The sequence below is a fragment of the Hyla sarda genome, chromosome 5 (assembly GCF_029499605.1).
Source record: "Hyla sarda isolate aHylSar1 chromosome 5, aHylSar1.hap1, whole genome shotgun sequence".
In the NCBI taxonomy this organism is placed as follows: domain Eukaryota; kingdom Metazoa; phylum Chordata; class Amphibia; order Anura; family Hylidae; genus Hyla; species Hyla sarda.
The window spans coordinates 40,467,732-40,480,514 of record NC_079193.1 but is presented as its reverse complement, the minus strand read 5'-3'; the positions used below and the strand labels follow the sequence as shown (position 1 = coordinate 40,480,514).

The 12,783-nt window shown below is 44.9% G+C and overlaps 1 protein-coding gene and 1 non-coding gene across 3 annotated transcripts in view; both read right to left on the bottom strand.

Annotated features, from left to right (window-relative positions):
• Positions 1-12,783, bottom strand: part of GPR158 (G protein-coupled receptor 158) — a 308,847-nt gene that overhangs the window by 219,538 nt on the left and 76,526 nt on the right. The window lies entirely within an intron of this gene.
• On the bottom strand, positions 5,384-5,485 carry LOC130274728 (U6 spliceosomal RNA). Its single transcript, XR_008844447.1, has one exon. It is a non-coding gene; the product is annotated as a U6 spliceosomal RNA (small nuclear RNA).

Genomic DNA, 12,783 nt, shown 5'->3' with positions numbered 1-12,783 from the left:
CCCAGTGGACCAATCCAGGGTTGGGGAATGAAGTTGAAGCCAGGGAAGTCCAAGGAGAATTTCCGAGGTGCAATTGGGGAGGACCAAAAGTTCAATCCTCTCGTGATGAGATCCGATGCTCATAAGAAGGGGCTCCGTGCGGAAACGTATGGTACAGTCCAATCTTTCATTATTTACACAATTGATGTAGAGGGGTCTGGCGAGACTGGTCACCGGGATGTTGAACCTGTTGACGAGAGAGGCCAAAATAAAATTTCCTGCAGATCCAGAGTCCAAGAAGGCCACAGTAGAGAAGGAGAAGGCAGAGGCAGACATCCGCACAGGCACAGTAAGACGTGGAGAAGCAGAGTAGACATCAAGGACTGTCTCACTTTTGTGCGGAGTCAGCGTACGTCTTTCCAGGCGGGGAGGACGGATAGGACAATCCCTCAGGAAGTGTTCGGTACTAGCACAGTACAGGCAGAGGTTCTCCATACGGCGTCGTGTCCTCTCTTGAGGTGTCAGGCGAGACCGGTCGACCTGCATAGCCTCCACGGCGGGAGGCACAGGAACAGATTGCAGGGGACCAGAGGAGAGAGGAGCCGAGGAGAAGAAACGCCTCGTGCGAACAGAGTCCATATCTTGGCGGAGTTCCTGACGCCTTTCGGAAAAACGCATGTCAATGCGAGTGGCTAGGTGAATAAGTTCATGTAGATTAGCAGGAATTTCTCGTGCGGCCAGAACATCTTTAATGTTGCTGGATAGGCCTTTTTTGAAGGTCGCGCAGAGGGCCTCATTATTCCAGGACAATTCTGAAGCAAGAGTACGGAATTGTACGGCATACTCGCCAACGGAAGAATTACCCTGGACCAGGTTCAACAGGGCAGTCTCAGCAGAAGAGGCTCGGGCAGGTTCCTCAAAGACACTTCGGATTTCCGAGAAGAAGGAGTGTACAGAGGCAGTGACGGGGTCATTGCGGTCCCAGAGCGGTGTGGCCCATGACAGGGCTTTTCCGGACAGAAGGCTGACTACGAAAGCCACCTTAGACCTTTCAGTGGGAAACAGGTCCGACATCATCTCCAGATGCAGGGAACATTGGGAAAGAAAGCCACGGCAAAACTTAGAGTCCCCATCAAATTTATCCGGCAAGGATAGGCGTAGCCCAGGAGCGGCCATTCGCTGCGGAGGAGGTGCAGGAGCTGGCGGAGGAGATGACTGCTGAAGCTGTGGTAGTAACTGTTGTAGCATAACGGTCAGTTGAGACAGCTGTTGGCCTTGTTGCGCTATCTGTTGTGACTGCTGGGCGACCACCGTGGTGAGGTCAGCGACAACTGGCAGAGGAACTTCAGCGGGATCCATGGCCGGATCTACTGTCACGATGCCGGCTGGCAGGTAGTGGATCCTCTGTGCCAGAGAGGGATTGGCGTGGACCGTGCTAGTGGACCGGTTCTAAGCCACTACTGGTTTTCACCAGAGCCCGCCGCAAAGCGGGATGGTCTTGCTGCGGCGGTAGTGACCAGGTCGTATCCACTAGCAACGGCTCACCTCTCTGGCTGCTGAAGATAGGCGCGGTACAAGGGAGTAGGCAGAAGCAAGGTCGGACGTAGCAGAAGGTCGGGGCAGGCAGCAAGGATCGTAGTCAGGGGCAACGGCAGAAGGTCTGGAACACAGGCTAGGAACACACAAGGAACGCTTTCACTGGCACAATGGCAACAAGATCCGGCAAGGGAGTGCAGGGGAAGTGAGGTGATATAGGGAAGTGCACAGGTGAACACACTAATTGGAACCACTGCGCCAATCAGCGGCGCAGTGGCCCTTTAAATCGCAGAGACCCGGCGCGCGCGCGCCCTAGGGAGCGGGGCCGCGCGCGCCGGGACAGAACAGACGGGGAGCGAGTCAGGTACGAGAGCCGGGGTGCGCATCGCGAGCGGGCGCTACCCGCATCGCGAATCGCATCCCGGCTGGCAGCGGAATCGCAGCGCCCCGGGTCAGAGGATGTGACCGGAGCGCTGCAGCGGGGAGAGTGAAGCGAGCGCTCCGGGGAGGAGCGGGGACCCGGAGCGCTCGGCGTAACAACCCCATCCTTGGTCCACATGCTGTTCACAATGGGATGGGGTATAGGCAAAAATCATCATTGAGCCTAGGTCTCCAGACTATGGACGAAGCATCTTCTACTATTTTACGTCATGCCCCCTCCCATAGACAGAGGAGTACCCCTTTAACACTTAAGCGTCAGCCACATGTCACGATCACTTGGGAATAAGCTATAGTTGATCTTTTCTTCACACTAGTGACTCTGGCATTTCATGTAACTCTTTCATAGTAAAGTCTAATTTTTAGTCTGTCAAAACTTGGCAAGTTGTCCGTCTGTCAGAAGGTAATTGAGCGTGATTTTCTCCGGCTATCTGGGAACTGTCATACATCTAATTCAACAAGTATTAACGTCAAGGAAACTGTAGCTATTGGAAAAAGCAGAGACCTTACTATAACTATGAACAATATTTTCATTGGTAAGCACAAATTGAGGGCTTTCCGACAAAGTAACAAAACTTTACGAGTTTTCCTGAAAGAGTCCAGACATTATGTAGGCTTCGACAATTTCCCTACTCTATATAAGGGGCTGTTCACATTGAGTAAAACTGTTAAAAAAAAAAAAAGGCATGTCAACATATACTGCAGTGTACTGACAGTGGCACTATTCCCACATTTCAGCCATTTCCCACGAGTTTCCTTTGCAGGACTTAAAAGCCCAGTAGGCCACACTTTCGAGTCTGAGCTTAGGGACTAGTTGACTATGTCCAGGCCATTAAAGTGAATGGGGCCACTGCCAATAAGCTGAAGCGTATGTTTGGAATTCCTTTTTGATTGATTATCAATGTATGCCCTGAATCTAAAGGAAAAAAGTTGATGTGAACAGTCCCTTATATGTCATACAACTTTTTTCAGAGAATGCTCATTTAAAGGGCAGGGACACTTAAGGGACATGTGCTAAGGTTCTGCTAACATTTGGGTCAAGGTTTCCGCTATAAAAGGAAACCCAGTGCTGGATCCATTGTATATGACAGAAACTGGCAACAACTGATAGACTCCACGTCCTGATGGGATGTCCATCATTTTGACATCAATAAAACATCTGCATATAGAGCTCTCCATCAAAATTGGAGAATCTATGACCGTTTGAGTGCAGATTTGAATAGAGCCTCAGGTCACAATAGTAAAGTCTTGCACTACAGCCTGACATTGATCTGACTGGTGGGCAGACGATTAGTTTATGCACCAACACTGGTTCTTGGAAGGTATTGATTCTTTTTGCAGATAGAAAGCTGGTATATAAAGTGTTATAGGTGACGCTTCCTTGGATAAGTATGCAAAATAGCTCTCCAGAAGAAGAAAAAAAGTCTTGCTCATGCCCCCTATAGGCAGACACCCTGAAAGACAATGACCGACAATCTATTATTAGAGGAAAACTGTCAGTTCACCCACACTAAACCCAATACACTGGGTGATAGCATGGGTGAACTGGAGTCCATAAAGCATTCACTTACTTAAAGGGGTATTCCAGGCCAAAACTTTTTTTTTATATATCAACTGGCTCCAGAAAGTTAAACAGATTTGTAAATTACTTCTATTAAAAAATCTTAATCCTTACAATAGTTATTAGCTTCTGAAGTTGAGTTGCTGTTTTCTGTCTAACTGCTTTCTGTTGACTCACGTCCCAGGAGCTGTGCAGTTCCTATGGGGATATTTTCCCATCATGCACAACTCCCGGGACGTGACATCATGATTGAGCAGTTAGACAGAAAATTTCAGAAGCTAATAACTATTGGAAGGATTAAGATGTTTTAATAGAAGTAATTTACAAATCTGTTTAACTTTCCGAAGCCAGTTGATATATAAAAAAAAAGTTTTTGCCTGGAATACCCCTTTAAGTGTGTGCCCTGGTCACTGAGTTCTCCCCCGCTAAAGTTCTGTTTGTCCTCTCTGCAGTAGCGCTTTGAAGGTGGTCCCCTGGCGTCCATATCTCCTTGGGTCCCGGAGGAAGAGGCCTAAGCCCGCCCCCATGGTTTGCATATTCATTTTCTTCAACACCACGCATGCGCAGTTACGCTGCACAGAGCACTCACCGGACACACAGCTCTCACGTCATCAGGACGTGAGAGCTGCGTAAAAACTTCAGGCGCATGTGCTTTGCAGACAGAGCGCTGTGCTCCAGGGGCATGTGTTCTCTGGCTGACAGTTTTCCTTTAAACATTGAGACATTATTAAAGGGATTATCCCAAGATGAAAAGTTAATCCCTATGCACAGGTTATAGGATAACTAGCTGATCACTGGAGGTCCGACTGCTGGGAACACCACCTGATCACAATGAAATGAAGCTTTCATGCCTCCTGAGTGAATGAAGGGGCACCATGCATGCTTGGCCACCACTCCAATCCCTGTTTATGAACATAACAAAGTTAATTGATCTGCAATGTTAGGAAGTCCCATAGAAAATGAATGGAGCAGCAGTTGAGCATGCGCAGTGCCACTCTTGACTTGAAGGGCGATTCACCTTTGTTCTTATGGTTGGTGGGGGTCTCAGTGTTTAGACACCCACTGATCAGCCAATTATAACCTATCTTGTTGATAGAACACTTAATTTTGGGATAAACAAAGGCAAATCGGTAATAGAGCTTTTTTTTTTTTTTTTTTACTTTTTTTTTACATAAGATTTAAAGGGAACCAATCATCAGATTTTACCCTATATAATGCTTGGCAAAGCGATATATAGGGTAAAATCTTTATTTTCACCATTCCCGGGGGATGCTCCTGCCCCCAGGGATGGTGAAGATATGAAGTTATAAACTAGTTTTTCGGCCGGGAGCGACGCCCCCTCCGCTTGATTGACGGGCAGCCTCATCGCTCTGCTCCGTCTGTTCAGTGAGCAGAACAATGACGCTGCCCATCAATCAAGCGGAGGGGGCGTCGCTCCCGGCCGAAGAACGGGAGTAGGTGAGAAGAGCTCCCCGCCCAAGTGACTACTTACGGCGGCGGTGGTGACCAGTTTATAACTTCATATCTTCACCATCCCTGGGGGCAGCAGCATCCCCGGGGAATGGTGAAAATAAAGATTTTACCCTATATATCGCTTTGCCAAGCGTTATATAGGATAAAATCTGATGATTGGTTCCCTTTAATACAAAGTAAATCTAACAAAGAAGAAGTGGTAACTTCAGAAATATTGATTAGTACAATTTGACTAAAACATTGAACATATTGGGCCTCATTTACTAAGAGCGTCGGGCTTTTACTAGTGGGAAAAGTTGTTTCAGACTTGTAGGATTCCTCTCTATTTACTATTGGGAAAAGTCGGGAACAGCCATTTATCCACAGGATTTTCTGTGAATTCAATAGTAAACTGGTAAAAATATGGAACACTTCACAAATTTGTGTGTCATCCTTACGCAGGGGCCATGCTAATCTTCTCTGTATGGTTCCAATTTTCTTATGTGCTGCCGAAGCAAATTCGTGAAGCGTTCCATATTTTTCATCATTAGGGCCTATATCTTATGGTCGGATAGGGTGATATAGGGCCCTATAGTGGACAGTCAATGATTAAAGTGGGGATCATCCTCCCCTGTTAGGCAGGGTAAGTATAGGAATGTATTTGTAGGGACAGCTGTTTAACTACGGTGTGTGGCTTATTTCATGTACTATGTTTCATTAGAATGTGCCATACTGCTGTTTCCTGACACACTATTGATTCATCCTGCTGTTCCCCGCAGAACTGTAAGTGACCATTTATGATATCTGCTTTTTAAGTGGCACTTGTATATGTGTTCTTTGATCATTGCCTACTGATAGACATGTATTAATGCTATATGTGACAGTGTATATGCACTAATGCAGGTTCATACATTATCAATCTGCCAAGAGTTTTTTGTGTGTTTTGTTTTTTGCCCGCGTTGGTTGCTTGTTCTAATATCTGTCTCATCTAGACTATTTGGATATACACTACATATTAATTTAGTACATCCTTTTGTGTTATATGTGCATCAAATACATATCTGTTTGTACACACTTAACAGACTATTGAAAATAACTTGTCATCATATATTGGTGAATGCTAATAGGATCTTAATAAAAGTTATATTTTAAAGGGATATTGTGGCTCACATAAATTACACATGTCAGGAACTGTCCAGAGCAGGAGAGGTTTGCTGTGGGGATTTGCTCCTGCTCTGGACATTTCCTGACATGGACAGAGGTGTCAGCAGAGAGCACTGTGGTCAGACTGCATACAGCAGCTGATAATTGCTGGAAGGATTAAGATTTTTTTTAATGAAAGTAATTTACAAATCAGTTTAACTTTCTGGCACCAGTTGATTTAAAAAAAAAAATGTTTCCAGCAGAGTACCCCTTTAATCTTTATCTTGCTAAGATAGGAATAATTGAGACCTTAGATCCTTTTCAAAGAGTACCCTTGTTATAGCGAAGAAATTATAGGTACAACTATGATGCTCTTTATGTTGCAAAACTTTTAGGAACCTTGTGCTCTGTAGTGAATTCTGTATGTATGAGACCTTATATATTTATGCATGTTATTGTTATGTGATCATACTTGTTTCACTTCTACAGATATAGTTTGCGATTCTAACTTTTTTCATTATGCAGCCAGTTTATCTACTTTGCATTTGGTCACTGTAGTTGCAATATTGTTTTTCATAATACAAAATGTGTTATTCAAATCGTGCCGGATTAGCATTTTATTACCATAAAATCTGGTCTCACCGTCCTAACACAGTGATTAATATATGAAAATATTGGATCTCCGATGCTATCTCAGATTTCCAGCCAACCAACTTAATTAAAATATGATAAACAACTATTAGCTGTCATATTTTTTTTTTTAAAGGTTCGAAAGCAACTACAATGTACGTGTTGTGTCAATAACTCACAAGTACAAAACAATAAAGAAATAGATCAGCATTAGCATCAACATGTCGCACACCCTTAATGCTTATCTTGCTTGTGTGCACTATTCCTGTATTGTTTTGTACTCGTGAGTTATTGACATGTGGTCACACAGTGTGTATCCCCTGTCACTATTGAAGAAGTCACCACAGGCTTTTGGCACACTTGGTTGCCCGGAGTTCACACTTGGCGCCCAAAAGGCAGCTGCATATAATGCTACATTTACTATACTGTACTTATACTGTACTTTTTTGCCACTATATAGTGGGGGTATCAGTAAAAGGTACTTCACAAGGCACCATTCTGCCTAAAGCTGGTCAGAAATATTAAAGTCAATCAAACCAATTGGGAAGATAGAAGTGTCAAGCATGTTGGGTTTAAACTTTTTTTTTAATCCAGAGAAGCCACTAGCAGAGTGGTCTGGCAGCAGGGTTGCATAAACTTTTGGCAAATAATGCTACTGCACCAGGTCCACAGGTAGCAGAGCACCCCCAAGAGTGGTATCATTTTCAACTTGTGTGTCCCTAGGATAAAGTTGAAGATAAAGACAAAGTTGAAAACTCTGGTAGATCAGATCTAAGTAATGTCGGAAAGAAGGGTCTCTACTGCCATAACCCATAGGTTATATTGTAAAGATCACTTTGTATATATAAACTACTAGAAGGTCTGAGGGAGGAATCTCCTAAGTCAAACCCTCTTGACATAGTCTAATGTAGTTCAGGCTAGAGTACAGACAAAGCCGGTCTACCTCAAGATAGATCCTGTAAGAATAGAAGGATTAGGCCAAGTCAGTGTCCAGTTTTCATCTAAAGTCCAATGTGAAGCCAATTTCCAAGAACTGGCTTATGCTGTTGCCAAAATTCACCTAAAGCTCATCTGGGTCGGTTGCGATGATCACTGTACCGTGTGGCATATTGGTAGTACTGTCCACACCAAAAGGGCAATTCATTTCAAGTATCCTATTCCTTCTCCACGACTGAGAATCGTCTAGCTAGAAGAGGGTATAGCTCAGAAAGTACTCTTATGCAACCACTTAACTTTTCATTGACTTCCAGTCGAAGTTAGTGCTGCGTAGCTATCACATCATGATCATCTGTATCTTACGCTCTATGATAGGGAACCGTAATACCCACAACTGTGAGAACAGGTCTTCCCAAGCATTTTCACCACAGTTAGCCACTGGTGTAGACTCTTTCTTGGTAGAGAATGATCTTGAAGAGACTGTGGATCTAATATCACTAGCAACACATTTAAGTGTGTTCAGAATATCTAGAGCAGTGGTTCTTAACCTTGTTGGAGGTACTGAACCCCACCAGTTTCATATGCGCATTCACCAAACCCCTCTTAATTGGAAAAATAAAATATGATTTTTTCAAATTCAAAACATAGGAGGTATATATTTAAGTATATATTTATACATAGAACAAAGAACAAAACCATGAAAACATGATTTTCACACAAAAACATAATGAATATTTACTGCAAATCAGTGTGACTTCTGCTGTTGTCTTTCAGAGACCAGTTCAGAAATGCGCAGCTTTACCTTGGCAAGTGCCACTCTCATGTTATTTTCGCAACAAAGGCAGTGTTCCCCCACATAAGGCAAGTAGTGTTCCCCCACATTAGGCAGGCAGTGTTCCCCCACATTAGGCAGGCAGTGTTCCTCCACATTAGGCAGGCAGTGTTCCCCCACATTAGGCAGGCAGAGTTCCCCCACATTAGGTTGGCAGTGTTCCCCCACATTAGGTTGGCAGTGTTCCCCCACATTAGGCAGGCAGTGTTCCCCCACATTAGGCAGGCAGTGTTCCTCCACATTAGGCAGGCAGTGTTCTCCCACATTAGGCAGGCAGTGTTCTCCCACATTAGGCAGGCAGTGTTCCTCCACATTAGGCAGGCAGTGTTCCCCCACATTAGGCAGGCAGTGTTCTCCCACATTAGGCAGGCAGTGTTCCCCCACATTAGGCAGGCAGTGTTCCCTCACATTAGGCAGACAGTTCCCCCACACTGTCCGGGCTGTTCGGGCATTCTGGGAGTTGTAGTTTTGCAACATCTGGAGGTCCACAGGTTGAAGACCACTGATGTAGGCAGTGTTCCCCCACAGACATACAGACTCCAGCCATATACAGTGTATGGCTGGAGTCTGTATGCCTGTATACTGCCCACTTCAGTGCTCCAACTACCGCTCTGGCTATAGCAGTAGGTCTCAGGAACGGTGGTCGGAGCACCGAAGATGACGTGCCACTGGTCACTTACCAAGCTGGCCAGCGCGCGTCTTCCTCCTTCTCTATCCTCCGGTCGTCGGCGCCTTCGTTTCCATGGGCGCACGCACGGGACGTCAGTGACGACCCAGCGTGCGCTATGTCCCAGCGGCCCTGCGTTTTTAAACCTAACGCGGCGCCGCAGGGAGTTAATAGTGATGGGGGGAATTGCCCCATCGCTACAGGACGGGCAAACACCGGCTCTGCTTGGGGGCCCCAAGCAATTGCTTGGTTTGCCTGTCCTGTTGCGACCTCCCCTGCCGAACCCCCCTGGGACTGACTCACCGAACCCCTGGGGTTCGATCGAACCCAGGTTAAGAACCACTGATCTAGAGACTTTACTTTACAGAGAATAACTGCTAAAAAAAAAAGTACTTAAATGGAACTGTGACAAATGTTGTAAACATTACAGAACTGTAACCCTGTGCTCTAAGGAGAATATCTTTTTTGGATTGTGCACAGTGGACTTAGGTACATTTTACTCCTGCTTGCAAGATACCTATGTGTTTGGAGTTTTCCTTTGGCACACATTATTGTGGGTATACCTTCCAGCCACCTAACCCATGTGTACCCCGAGGTCAAGGACTACCACCTATAATGCAGTCCCCCAGTTTCCGAAGTTGCAAGGGGTCACAGAGGGGCCTACAGTGTTAGCAAGCCACAAAGTCATCCATAACTACACAAAAAATTCTGCCCAAAGGCTACTACCACAGCTGCCCTGGACTACTCCATCCATCCTCCTTGTGGGCATCACATTATTGTTTACATTAGCACAGTGGCTCTACTTTGTACTGCAGCTCATCTCAAAGGGAACTTGTCATCATTTTTTTTGCTGTACAAACTAAGGCAGTCCTTAGTGGCTTCTACCCACCCCACCAGTCATAATTGATAGATCTATCCTTGTTCAAGTATAAGGAAAAATCAATCGATTGGGGCTGGTGGGGCGGGGAGAAGTCTCGGGGGACCCCCATGATAACTTATGGTTTAAGCAGCAGGAAAGTGATGACAGGTTCCCGTTAATGATATGAGGATAGTCCATAAGGACAGGCCATCAATCCTATAGCCCTGGGGAACTTTTTTAAGACACACAGATAAAATTTGGGAAAAACAGTGCAGGAGTGGGACTGAAATTTTCAAATAGAGTTTCCCCCCCCCCAACCTGCAAACATACTTGCAGTACAAGCGGAGGCCGTGGCCACAGGAGAAGGCGGAAAAAGAAGGAGGCAACTTTCCTAATGGGCAGTATAGAGACTGGGAGGGAAGGGCGAAATTACATAACAGAAGTTGTGCCATACACTTATAAAAAAAGGAACAGGCAGTGATTTCAAAGCACATGAGAAGAATTAGATGAAGAATAATAGTAGCAAGACATTCTTTTATTAAATTATTCTAAGACACTTGGAACAAAAACATGAAAAGACCATTTTAGTAAAAATGATAAGCCAAACCCATATTCTTGACTTGGGGAAGAACCATCTCTTACGAATATGCCATAAATGTCTCAGATGGGAATTAATGTCAGGTGAATTTTCACTGAAAACCGGCGACTATTTGACTGTAGACAACTGTAGGAATGTCTGGAACATATTGTTATTCCATTAGGCGTTTAATAGTATCTTTGTGTAAATACCTTCCGGAGAAAAACTCACCACACTGGGTATTTGTATGTAGATGTTTTGTGGAACTAAATGTGTAATTTTAGTGTCGCCTTCTTATATGTAAACCGTGTACTTAGAACGGCATTATAGCTACAGGGAGACACAAAATGTGCCGCAGTGTGGGTGTTATACACGGAAGACTAGTAGATTTAGTTCTCCAAAGGAAATCACAGGCAGAAACCATTATCTGCCAAACCAGGGAGCGGGGAAACTGCTTGAGCGCATTAAGTTAGTTTAGTGCCGTAATTCCTCTTTTGCACTCTTCTACAGTTTTCTGCCTTCTTGCTGAGATAATTTCTCCATTAGGTCGGGGTTGAATAACAGAACCGTAGGGATGATTATACGCACTCCTTTATTTGTAAACAGCTTTAACATCCCATTTATTTCTCATTTTTACAGCAGATTACGGTTTTTATTCTATCTGCAAGAGCATTTGAAAGAGAAACAGGGAAGTTTCTAGGAAATTCTGCTCATAGGGTGAACATAATAAAGCCAACACGTAGGGGGGGATTTATCCTTAGCGCAGGTTTTTTGCGCAATGCGAAACCTTGTGAGCGAATGTGTGGTTTTCCCAGTTGCTTCGCAAAATGTATTATGCTGTGCGCAAATGACGGAAAACAAACATGGCATAAAAAGGTGAAATGCCTACACACGTCTATGCCAGTTGGTCACTGAAGTACGTTTGCGCAAGAAAATATTTTGTGCTAGTGATAAATTCAGCTCACCAACCAGTGCTTCTGTTAACCACGGCCCCTGGAAGCGCACAAAAAGAAACATGGCAAAGTCAGCGCAGACAGCATAAAAATAGCGCAAAATTAGATGATAATTTTAACCCAGAAACACACTGCACACACAATTTTGTGCCCGCCAGTTTATAAATTCCCTAATTATGTCTTAAAATAACATGAATATTTCTCAATAAAAAGTATTTCAAAATAAAACATACAAAAAAGCATGTGAAAGTCTCTGTATGCAACAAATGCTGAAACACATCTTCCTATTCCCCCTTGCACTTTTTTTTTAACTCCTAGCGCCATATATTTATGGTGCCGAGATGGAGCAATATTAGTATATAATAGCTGGAGCGGACTGTATATTACAGATGACAGTCTCCTACAATGGCCAGAATCAGACATATCTTCATCAGTCACTAGTGACTGTGATATCTATGTGGTTAAACAGAGGGAGAGGATTCCCTTGTCACCCTGTCGCCTCCTGTGATGCAACCCTGGGGTGCCAATGGGTTTTTATGGCAGCAAAGTAGTCTAATAAAGGCCCCCAAGATCAGTTTACCTTTAAAGAGGTAATCTGGAAGAAAAACAGAAATGATTTCAAATCACCTGGTCCCAGAAGGTAATACAGATAACTTTTATTTCAAAATCTTAATCCTTACAGTACTATCAGCTTATCAGCTGTTGTATGCTCTAGAGGAAGTTGTGTAGCTCTTTCCAGTCTGACCACAGAGCTCTCTGCTGCCACCTCTGTCCGTGTCAGGAACTGTCCAGAGCAGGAACCAATCCCCATAGCAAACCTCTCCTGCTCTGGACAGTTCCTGACACGGACAGAGGTGGCAGCAGAGAGCACTGTGGTCAGACTGAAAATAACTACACATCTTCCTCTTTAGTATACAGTAGGGATCTACCAATTATCGGTTTGGCAGATATATTCACGATTTTGGACATTACCTTGCCGATATGCCGATAATACCCCGCCCCCCGCACTGCCCCCCCGGACAGAGACCGCCGCCGCCCCCCGCCACCGCTGCCCCATTGCCTCCCCCATCCCCGGTTTTATAATTACCTGTTACCGGGGTCCGCGCTACTTCTGGCTCCTGCGGCATCGTGCGCTATTGCTGTGCACTGCGTTGCGCAATGACAAGTGACGTCCTCAACGGGATGTTACCGTCAGTGTGCACAGTGACAGCTCAGGACGC